The 12,321-nt window shown below is 42.1% G+C and overlaps 1 protein-coding gene across 1 annotated transcript in view; it reads right to left on the reverse strand.

Annotated features, from left to right (window-relative positions):
* The window catches only part of Tmem45b (transmembrane protein 45b), a 45,345-nt gene that overhangs the window by 9,277 nt on the left and 23,747 nt on the right, over positions 1–12,321 (reverse strand).

Consider the following 12,321-nt stretch of genomic DNA (forward strand, 5'->3'; position numbering starts at 1 on the left):
CGCCTATGAATATTTTTGTTCCTCCTTTTAAGAAGGACGGAAGCATCCGCACTTTGGTCATCCTTCTTCTTGAGCTTCATGTAGTCTTCTGTGGATTGTATCTTGGGTAATTTGAGCTTTTGGGCTAATATCCACTTATCAGTGGATATATATATATATATATATATATATATATATATATATATATGTGTGTGTGTGTGTGTGTGTGTGTGTGTGTGTGTGTGTGTGTGAGATTGGGTTACCTCACTCAGGATGATATTTTCTATTTCCATCCATTTGCCTATGAATTTCATGAAGTCGTTGTTTTTGATAGCTGAGTAGTACTCCACTGTATAAATGTACCACATTTTCTGTATCCATTCCTCTGTTGAAGGGCATCTGGGTTCTTTATAATCTGGCTATTATAAATAAGGCTGCTATGAACATAGAGGAGCATGTGTCTTTGTTATATGTTGGAGCATCTTTTGGGTATACGCCCAGGAGAGGTATAGCTGGATCCTCAGGCAGTTCAATGTCCAATTTTCTGAGGAACCTCCAGACTGATTTCCAGAGTAGTTGTACAAGTTGGCAATCCTACCAACAGTGGAGGAGTGTTCCTCTTTCTCCACATTCTCACCAGCATCTGTTGTCACCTGAGTTTTTGCTCTTAGCCATTCTGATTGGTGTGAGGTAGAATCTCGGGGTTGTTTTGATTTGCATTTCCCTGATGACTAATTTCCCTGATGACTAAGAATGTTGAACATTTCTTTAGGTACTTTTCAGTCATTCAATATCTTTCCACAAACCCAGCCCTACAAAGGATAATAGAAGGAAAACTCCAACACAAGGAGGGAAACTACACCCTAGAAAAAGCAAGAAAGTAATCTTCTTGCAACCAAAAGAAGAGAGCCACACAAACATAATTCCACCTCTAACAGCAAAAATAACAGTAAACAACAATCAGTATTCCTTAATATTTCTTAATATCAATGGACTCTAATTCCCAATAAAAGACATAGACTAACTAACTGGATATGTAAAGAGGACCCAGCATTTTTCTGCATACAGGAAATACATCTCAGTGACAAAGACAGACACTACCTCAGAGTAAAAGGCTGGAAAACAATTTTCCATGCAAATGGTCCCAAGAAACAAGCTGGAGTAGCCATTCTAATATTGAATAAAATTGACTTTCGACCAAAAGTTATCAAAAAAAATAAGGAAGGATACTTCATATTTTAAACTCTCAATTATGACTCTACACAGGGCACCTACATTCAAAAAAAGAAATCTTACTAAAGCTCAAAGCACACATTACACTTCACACAATAATAGTGGGAGATTTCAACACCCCACTCTCATCAACGAACAGATCTTGGAAATAGAAACTAAACAAAGACATAGAGAAACTAACCGAAGTTATGAACCAAATGGATGTAACAGATATTTATAGAACATTTTGTCCTAAAACAAAAGAATATACCTTCTTCTCAGCACCTCATGGTACCTTCTCCAAAACTGACCATATAATCGGTCACAAAACAGACCTCAATAGATACAAGAAGATTGAAATAATCCTATGCATCCTATCAGATCACCACGGACTAAGGCTGGTCTTCAATAACTGTTTTTTTTTTTTTCAAATTTAATTTTACTTATTTGTGTGTATGCGTGTGTGTGTGTGTGTGTGTGTGTGTGTGTGTGTGTGTACTCTGCCCGCATTCATATCTAAGGGAAAGTCTGATTGTCTGGAAATGGAGTTGTGGACAATTTTGGGCTGCTTTGCTTTGTGGGTGCTGGGACTCAATCCTACGTCCTCTGGAACAGCAGCCAGTACTCTTAATGGCTGAGCCATCTCTCCAACCCCAGCTGTTACAAATTTATAAGGAAAAAACATAAGCGACCGACAAAAGACACAATTTACACCATAGTGTAAGCTGAAGGTTAATCTAGCAATGAGCAGGCACAAGCGCAATGCCCCGTTCATAAAACTGGAGACGGTCTGGTGTGGAATTCACACAGATCACCGTGTCCGGTACCCATCCTGTAGAAGGTACTTAACTGAAGCAGACATGATGTGCTTTTATTCTGTTTATCAAAATTATGAGCCTTAGCTAAGATTTGTTGAGAAAAAAAATGTTACGTTTTCCTGAGGAAGTTGGTGTTGACTGAGAGAATATGGAGGATGGGGGGAAGACTCTTGAGGCAATCATACGGACCCACAACTCATGTTCATGATACGTAACGAATAAATGGTTCTTGACTGCTTAAGTTAATCAGAACCGGCAATGAAGTTTGACATTGCAACAAAATCCCTCTCCAGCCTTTTCTTCCTACATCACTGCCTTCTTTATGTGATTGTCATGGCGCTGACATGGGTACACCTCCACCTGGGCTTTTTTTTTAAAATTCATTTATTATATATAAGTACACTGTAGCTGTCTTCAGACACACCAGAAGAGGGTATCAGATCTCTTTACAGATGGTTGTGAGCCACCATGTGGTTGCTGGGATTTGAACTCAGGACCTCTGGAAGAGCAGTCGGGTGCTCTTAACCACTGAGCCATCTATCCAGCCCTCCACCTGGGCTTTTAACCAGGTCACTGGCAATTTCTCCGTAGCTGATACAGGCCCTTCCTGAGTTTTTCAGTTTAATTGACCTCCAATGAAGCTGATTATTTAACCGTTGCTGTGGCTGTGGTTTTGTTCTCAAGGTTGCAGTTATGATCCAGACCTGACTTACGCCTGCTGTGGACTTGACAGCCAGGCCGCTTGGCTGTCGTGGGGGGTGGGGCTGATGACTCAGGGGTGGGGCTGATGACTCAGGCATGGGGCCTCATCCCACCTCAGTTCTTGTTGCTGGACTTCCTGGTTTGATCCGTCTACTCACTTCTGATTTGTCAGCCTGCTCTCTTGTAGCCCACCTCGCTTTCTTAAAGCGGCTATTTGGAATTGTGTTCTAGTAGTTCATAGCTCTCCGTTTCTTTGCTATGGCTTTCATGTGTTATTCTATTGCTTGGCGTGTGTTTTCTTAGTTCATGTTACGTTTTCTTTCTCCTGCTTATCTGTATTTGAAGAAGCAGTCACCTGCTCTAGGCTTCATTGCCTGTCTTTGGGAGATGAATGCCTTCACCAATCAGTCTAGCTTCCTCATTCATTCATTCATTCATTCATTCATTCATTCATTCATTCATATTCTCTCTCAGTTCCATCTTCCTTTCTCCATGCCCCCTCTTCCTTTCTGGGTACGATATATGCACATGGATATACATAGACCAGAGGTCAATATAGGGTCTCTCTGTCTCTGTCTCTGGGGCTGGTGCACGGGGCATCTTGCAAAAAAGACAGATAGCCTTCAGGTGACCTTTACTAGCTCAAAAAATTCATCTCCCATTAGCAGTGAGGACTCAGACTCAGGCATCACCCCATGCTGTCATTTTTTTTTTCTCATAAGTTTAAGGTATCCTTTCCTGGCTTTTTGAAAGAGCTTTTCCCTTCGAACATGAAGTTCACAATTTTGGCTAGACTGGCCGGGCTTCTTTTTTTTTTTTTTTTTTTTGGGGTTCTTTTTTTCGGAGCTGGGGACCGAACCCAGGGCCTTGTGCTTCCTAGGTAAGCGCTCTACCACTGAGCTAAATCCCCAGCCCCCTGGCCGGGCTTCTTAAATAAAGATTTTCATCAGATTTGGAAGGTTTTCCAGTCAGCATTTCTTCATTTCCCTCTTTCTTCTTTTGGAGCTCATGCCACATGTATGTGGGGAAATTTAATATTTTCCCATGATTTGACTGCTCTGTTATTTCCATTCTTTTCACCCCTGCTCTTCAAACTAGATTTCTTTTTTTTCAAGTTACTTGATTCTTTGTTCCCTTCCTTCTCTCCCCTCCCTCCCTTTTTTTTCTCTCCATCTCTCTTCCTTCTCCCCCTACCTTTGAGACAGGTCTCACTTTGTAGTCATCCTCCTGCCTCAGCTTGTCAAGTTCTTGCATCACAGGTGTACATTACCATAAGGTCCTGCTCTAACTCCGGTAACTGTGTGAGGGTTTCCACTCTTTGTGGCTTGCACTTCTCTGTTCGGAGATCCTGTTTGTTCTGTGCATTGGATTCTCTTTCGATCCTTTGACCAGTTTTAATTCTCTGAACAGATTTGAAATAACTGCATTGAAGTCTTTGTCTGTTAAATACAGCATTCAAAGCCATGTAGGCTTTTTTCTACTTCTTCTGTCTTTGGTTTTTTGTAGCAATTCATGATTTACTGTCTCTGTGCCTTGTCCCTTTTAGTTGTAGCAGTTCTGGACTGTGTAGTGACTCGCCTGGGTTACGGAGACCTGGGTGACGTACAGATTCTGTCTATATTTAGCTATAATTCTCCATCTTTTATTGATTAGTTTGATTTCATCAAGATCACATCTTTATTTTTATAACAAATTATTAGAGATTATCAGCCAATTATTTGAGCAGAGGCTTCTTCAGGCCCTTAATTCTTCATGGTCTGTGTGGCGCCATCTGTCTATGGGTTGGAGAAGGACAGCTTTCACATCTTCCTTGACTTTCACTTGTTGCCAGGATTTCCCAGGTCTCCCTAACATGTCCACAGGAGATGTGCAGAGAAGAGTTTCTCAATCCTTCTATATAGCTCTATTACAAAGCTCCCCTTGCTAAATTTCTGGTTAGTCTGGGGCTCTCGAGTGGGACTGAGTTGAGAAGCTAGCAAAGCTGGTTTTGTTTTTGTTTTTTTGTTTTTTATTTCTGATTCCCGAGTATCCACTACATGTTCATTTCTCATGGATAGCAAAGCCAAGAATTCCCTGCTGCACTTGGAATTTAGTCTTTTTTTTTTTCTATTCTTTTTTTTGGAGCTGAGGACCGAACCCAGGGCCTTGCGCTTGCTAGGCAAGCACTCTACCACTGAGCCAAATCCCCAACCCTGGAATTTAGTCTTTATGTTCCAATATTTTCACAATTAGCTGATCTTACTTAAAAGTCATTGACTCAGCAAAGGGGGCGATGGAAACATCTGTGGGCAAAATGTTCTTACCCGGGACAGAAGTGTCCCAAGAATAAATGCTTCTCACTTTGTTGCTTACATTTGGTTGGCTTTCAGGTCCGTGGAGTGGTTGGTCTTGAGAGATTTGTCTAGCTCTTTCCCCTCTCTGTTTTGCAGAAAGGAATTGCCTGTCATAATTTTCATTCCGATACAACTTCGGAGCCACTTTCATTCTTTTGCTTAATGGTTAACTCAGATTCTTGTTATTATTAAACCCATTGTACTCCATTTTATGTTTTAAAGGGACAGGAAAACCAGCGTTGTAATGCGTGCCAGAGCCTTGTAGATCGACTAGCGTCTCCTTTCCCCTGCATTCCCCAATGGCCTCTGTTTAGGTGGAGCCCTTATCTGCATCTGTGTCCTTGGTACCAAATGCCAACCCCGCCCTTGCCTTTTACTTGGTCTAAAGTTCACGCCTGTGCACCGCTAGCCTGGAGCTGACATATTACACAGAAGGCTGAGCGCTTTGCCCTGACTGTGGATAGGGTGGGAGGGAGGGACGGAGAGAAGGAGGGAGGGAGGGAGAGAGGGGGAGGAGGGGGGGAGGAGGAAGAGGAAGAGGAGGAAGAAGAGGAGGAGGAGGGGGGAGGAGGAAGGAGAGGAGGCAGAGGAAGAGGAGGAGGAGGAAGAAGAGGAGGGGAGGAGGAGGAGGAAGGAGAGGAGGAGGAAGAGGAAGAGGAAGAGGAAGAAGAGGAGAAGGGGAGGAGGAGGAAGAGGAAGAAGAGGAGGAAGAAGAGGAGGGGGAGGGGGAGGAAGAAGAGGAGGAAGAAGAAGAAGAGGAGGGGGGAAGATTTCTTACATTCACAGATGAACGGATGACCTCCCTGGATGAGCTATCTTGTGGAACACATGGTAGAATTTATAGGATGAGTCACATTTTGTAAAGAAGAAGCCAGGCAATGACTAACTTAACTAGAAAGAAAAGATCGCTAATAATTTGTATAACCAATAGCTTAAGGCTCTGAGTGGTCTTCTCTGCAGCTGAGGTTTCCCTCTGCTGCTGTTCTGTCATCCTCTAAAATAAGGTGGGGAATGGCTGCTTCATTTAAAAAGGAATTCATCTTTTGATTAGTAAATTTTGTTTTTTTTCTCAGTATCATGTATGCCATTTTTTTTTAAGTACTAAATAAATGCTCCAGCAATGTGCTTAGTGATATATACGGGAAGAGTGGCCAGTGCACAACGGGAAAACAAACATGAGAGAACGCTTTCATAGCGGGACACCCTCAACATTCCTGTCTCAGGGTCGGTGCTATCTTTGCATAGTCATGAGCCCATATGGCAGGGACAGAAGGGAATGAGACGTCAAGGGGCAGCAGGCAGCTCTCTCTTTCATTATCTAGGGAGAGCATTGGAAGAACAGCACCGCTGGACTGGTGAAGTTGCCCAGATTGTCCTCTTTTTTAACCCTTCCCCAATCTACAGTCCTAAACCCCATGGATGAAAAGGAAGAAGATATTAGAGAGGAAAGGACTCCCTGGTAGCTTTTGGTCCAGGATTTTCTCATTGTGCCCACCCCTGTTTCTCCTCTTTAGAATGATGATGTATAGTCTTACGTTGTAAAGCACATTGTTTTCTTTTTGACTTTAACCGAACCACAGTTAAGAGATTACCTTGAGTCTCAGAAGAGACGTTGAAGCTTTAAATGATGCCAAGACTCTGAAAGGCTTTTGAAGTTGAATTAAAAGCTTTTTGCATTATGACATGGCCATGAGCCAGTGGGGCCAAGGAGTGGAATGTGGAGGGTTGAATGAAAAATGCCCACCATAAGCCCTGGTATTTGGACACTTGGTCCCTAGTTGTCCAAGTTGGTGGTACTGCTTGGGGGAGATTTAGGAGGTGTGGCATGACTAGTGGGAAGAATGTCACCGGAGGCAGGCTTTGGGGGTTTATCGCCTCAAGTCTGTGACTGAAGTTCTGATCTCAGTACCGATGTGGCTGCTTGCTCTCCTGCAAGAGAACTCTTTCTCTGGAACCTTAAGTCCAAAGAAACTCTTGCCCACCAAATAGCTTTTGGTTATGGTATTTTATCACAGCAACAGAAAACTGACTAATACAGTTATGAATAATGCTGTCACCACCACCACCACCACCCCTCCCCCAGCTGAGGATGAAATTCAGGTCTTTGTACAGGATAGGCAAGCACTCTACCGCTGAACTACATCCCCAATCCTCCAAATTCCTTTTTATTGTTGAATGTTTCGCTATTAAACTGATTGTATAGTCTGCTAGACCTGCCATGACAAAGTACTCCAGTCAGGAAGGCAGCAAGCGGTAGAAATTTGTTTTCTTACAGTTATGGAGACTAAAACCCAAGATGAAAGTCTTGATTCTGTTTGGGACCGCTTATAGAAACATGTCTTTCCCCTGTGTCTTTATGACGTGGTCGACCTTCTGTTTGTGCCTGGGTTCAAACATTCCTGTTATGCAAACTCTAGCGTATTAGTTGAGAGCTCATCCCAATGACCTCATATTTAACGTATTAGCACATTCTACTGTACCAGGAATCAGGACTTCAGCACATGAATTTGAGGGAGGTACTTTATCTTATCACATCTTGCCTAATTCTCCCCTTAGATTCCTTCTAAGGTCTTCTCACATGCAAATTGTGTTCACCTTGCCCAACAGTATTGAAGTCTTAATCCAGTCCAGCAGTGTGGTGGTTTGAATGAGACTGGCCCTTATAGGCTCATAGATTTGAATACTTGGTCACCATGGAGTGGCACTGTTTGAGGAACAGTCCCCCCCCCCCCCCCCCCCCCGAGCTGGGGACCGAACCCAGGGCCTTGTGCTTGCTAGGCAAGCGCTGTACCACTGAGCTAAATCCCCAACCCCGCACTGTTTGAAAGGATTAGGTGTGGCCCTGTTGGAGGAAGTGCGTCACTGGGGGTGGGCTTTGAGGTTTGAGAAAGGATATCCAATGCCCAGAGATTCTTCCTGATGCCTACAGATCCAGATTAAAAAAAAAAAAAAAAATCGGGCTACTTCTTCAGCACTGTGTCTGCCTGATAGGCACAATGCTTCCCACCATGATGATAATGGGATAAACCTCTGAACCTGTAAGGCAGCCCCAATTAAATGCTTTCTAGTATGAGAGTGTTTTGGTTTCAGTGTCTCTTCACAGCAATAGAACACTGGCTAAGCCCTGGGTAATCACCTCAAGTGGCTGTGAGCAAGTCTCAGGGTAGAATTCTTTCTGAGGCAAACCCCTCCTATACCAGTGATACTTAAAAACAAGAGGTATCTGCTTCAGAAATAGGTGTATCCACACCATCACAACAGGAGAGACCACAAAGGAGAAAGCTGTGGGTCTCAAGCAAGTCTGAAGTTAGATTTTATGCTTGAGAGGGATCGTTTTTGCTTGATGATGTGTGGTTTGGGCCCTAGACCGGCTCTGTCCTTTGGTCATTACCTGGGGTGGGGGGGTCTTGACCTTCTGAAACCCAGATGGTGTCCTCTTCTAAAATGGTGGTCACAAGCTTTGCACGTTTGGAAATCCTGAACTTCCAGGTAACTTGTAGGCCTTGTTAAGGAGCTACAGTGTCACACATTGTTACTAAGTCTCCAGACCTAACAAGAATAAGTTTCTGTTTCCTAAGCAGCTTGTGCTAAACTTGTATCCCCACAATGCATACCCACCCCTTTGCCTTGCTAGACTCCTCAACACCCATGATGACTCCCCCTTCCACATGATGCATTCTTGTACCTATCCACCCCCACTGGCAGCCTTCAGGCCCGAGCCCCCCCCCCCCCCCCAACCCAGGTACTAACAGCCAATGATCTCAACGGCTATTTTCTGCTAACCCCATTAAGAGGACCTCAAAAGCCAGGGAGGTCTGAAACTCTAACTTAGAGGGAGGCAGTGGTCTGCCAGTCCCTCGTGCACTACTAAGCACAGCTTGCTTTAATCGGACAGTTGTGGAGATGTCTTCTCCCTAAGGTTTAACAGAAGCTTTCTCTAGTGCTTAGGTGGGCTTCCGGAGAACTCTTCTTTCACACTGACTGAGGAATCTCATACAGAGAATTCAACAGTGAAAGGTCATCCCTTCTCTTAAATATAATAAATATAATCTTGACACACCATTCATAGTTATTTATGTATTATTTTCTCTGCAGGTGAACTGTTATATACATCCATGTAATAGTCTTTGTATTAATTTTATATCCTAAGGGTGGAAAATAACAAAATATGCGGCCCCTTTAAAATTTTTAAAAATTTTAAATATTTAAAAAATTTTGTTGAGGGGGCTGGAGATATGGCTCAGTGGTTAAGAGCATTGACTGCTCTTCCAGAGGTCCTGAGTTTAAATCCCAGCAACCACATGGTGGCTCACAACCATCTGTAATGGGATTCAATGCCCTCTTCTGGTGTGTCTGAGTACAGCTATAGTATACTCACATAAATGAATAAATCTTAAAAAAAAGTTAAATTATTAAAAAAAGTTTTTTGTTGAGCAGTATTGTTGGTGTGTATATGGGCATTTTAAGATTATTTTTGACTGTTAAAAGCAAGTTTTACCAAACCCTTATTTTTGTCAATCCAGGATACAATAAAACAAAAAAAAGTTTTAAAGAATTATTTATTTATGGTATATAAGTACACTGTAGCTGTCTTCAGACACACTAGAAGAGGGCATCAGATCCCTTTACAGATGGTTGTGAGTCACCACGTGGTTGCTGGGAATTGAACTCAGGACCTCTGGAAGAGTAGCCAGTATACCTGACAGTGTTAACAGGGACAAGAACTAATTAATTAAGCTAATTAAGCCCCTAAGGGAGAAACCAACACTATTATTGCTAAAATGGGTAGAGTATTAAGACTTAATGACTTATGGTTTTACCTGTAAGTCATATCTTTCAACCCTCAGCAGAGCCCTTTCTCCCTGCCTGGCAGTTAGTGAAGACATTCTCAACGGAAAAATGTATGGAGAATGAGAGACTGTGGAGTGCTCAGCCCTGAATGGGATGTACATGTCACACCCCTTTACCCAAAGCCCCGGGAAACCTTCACAGAGGAGTGGATGGAAAGATCGTAAGAGATGGAGATGGGGCTTATGATTGCGTGCGTGTGACCTGCTCGAGCTAGATAAAATCCCAGCGTGGAGGGGCGACCAAGGGCGCACACACAAAATCCCACCACTACGCGTGAGAGCTGCTGGGAGAGGGAGAGTCAAGCTTTCTTTAGTGGAGCAGGTTGATTAGGCTACCGGGCAGGCCGGCAGGCGTCACCTAGGCAACACAACTGGGGCTGGGGTGGGGGATGGAAGGAGCTGGGAGGTAGGGATACAGAGCATAGATGTGACCAAAATATATTGTATGAAATTCTCAAGGAAAATATCATTTGAAAGGCAAAGACATCTTGAGATTTATAGGCAGTCTTGGCGTGTTTATTTCACTCTATAATTTCTCCTTTATGGACAATTACTTAGCTTTATGTCTTAAAATGTAAAGTTTTGCTGTGTTTATAGTTGTTAAGCATTTGGAAAGCACGTGCACTTTTTTCCTTTTGTTTCACGTGCAGTTTTCTGAGCAGTCACTTAAAATACAGTTGTCTTATTGAGAAATAGGTATTTTTCAGAATGAGAAAGATACTTGGAAAAGGCAGAAGGAACCACCGTCGTGTGAGGGAAAGTGATCTAAAGCCGTGGGTGTGGAATTTGTCGTTGATAAAGGAAGGCTAATGAAAAAGGGAAATGCTTTTAGATGAGATGAGTTTTTATATGGCAAAATAAGATTTTGTGTTAAAAGATTATTTAAAATGAAAATATATTATGGATTATATATAAGAATTATAATATAATATAATGTAAATTAGAGGTTTTGTGTGTGGCAGAAAAGGTTATGAGAGTTAGGGTGTGAATAAAGAAAGGTCACACAACATAATAAGATGATATTGAAGATTATTGAATTTGCTAAATAGAAATCACTCCACATATAAACCAGCGAGGCTGTGGTAGCTCGCACAGGTTCAAGTTAGATGGGGTCCTGCTGTTGAGAGGGGGGAAGCAGCAGGGTTATTAGTAGACTTTGCCCCATATTGCTTTGTTTGGGCATTTTTTTTTTTTTTTAGTCTTACTGGTATTTTGCATGTATATTATGGTTTCCAATTTTGTGTTTTTATAGTGTTTTTGTATGTTTGTGAATCTATTTATTTATTTATTTATTTATTTATTTATTTATTTTTTCTTTTCTTTTTTTCGGAGCTGGGGACCGAACCCAGGGCCTTGTGCTTGCTAGGTAAGCGCTCTACCACTGAGCTAAATCCCCAACCCCGGCGAATTTATTTTTTTTTAAAATTGTTTTTCTTTTGTTTTTTTTTGTTTTTGTTTTGTTGTTTTTGTTTTGTTGTTGTTGCTGTTGCTTTCTAAAGAGAGAAAGGGCATAGAGTTGCGTGTCTCCCAAGGCTAGGACTATATATACCTGACACCAAGCCAAGAATATACTTTGGGAGACACCTATTCACAAGGAAGCATGCAAAACCAGTAGTTCTAGAACTCTGCTTAAAAAAAAAATATTGAAACGGTACCTAGAAATGTGGTCCATTCAAAACCTGAGCACAGAGATTTATTATGAAGTGGAAGAGGTTGTCACCAGTAGGGAGAGAACTTGTCTGCTAATCCCTGTCAATCAGATCTTCTGACACAAACTCTAAAGCCACTAAGTCAATCAACTGGGATTAATTTAAAAGAAAACCACGACAACCCTAATAAAAACCACCTTCACAGCATGAAGTTGGGTGGGTCTGGGAGGAGTTGGAGTTGGGAGAGGAGAAAGAATATGACCAAAAATATGTTATAAAAAGTTCTTTACTAACTGGGTGTGGTTCTGAGTTTGAGTCCAGCCTGGTCTGCAGAGCAAGTTCCAGGACAGCCAGGGCTACACAGAGGAACCCTGTCTTGAAAATGATGATGATAATAATAATAATAATAATAATAATAATAATGATAATAATATTAATATTAATGATAATTCTTTACTCTGATGCTTTCCTGAATAACTTCCTTTTATATATATATATATATACACACACACACACATATGGATGGTCCCAGCCCCCCTTCCTCTAACTACGCCTGTTTTCCCTAACTCCTTGATTTACCCACTAGTTCCCCTGCAATTCAAAACGATAACGCTTTAATTTTGTTTGTTCGTTTCCTTTCCTGTTGCTAGGGAGCCTGAGACTTTGAGATGCTACCACTCCACTAAAGCCTCAGTCCTGTTTTTAACATTTTGGGGAACTGTCAGGTTTTTCCCAAGTGGCCTCCCCATTTTTCACTCCCACCAGCAATGTCCAAGGT

This window comes from Rattus norvegicus, chromosome 8 (assembly GCF_021556685.1).
Source record: "Rattus norvegicus strain SHRSP/BbbUtx chromosome 8, alternate assembly SHRSP_T2T, whole genome shotgun sequence".
NCBI classification, from domain to species: domain Eukaryota; kingdom Metazoa; phylum Chordata; class Mammalia; order Rodentia; family Muridae; genus Rattus; species Rattus norvegicus.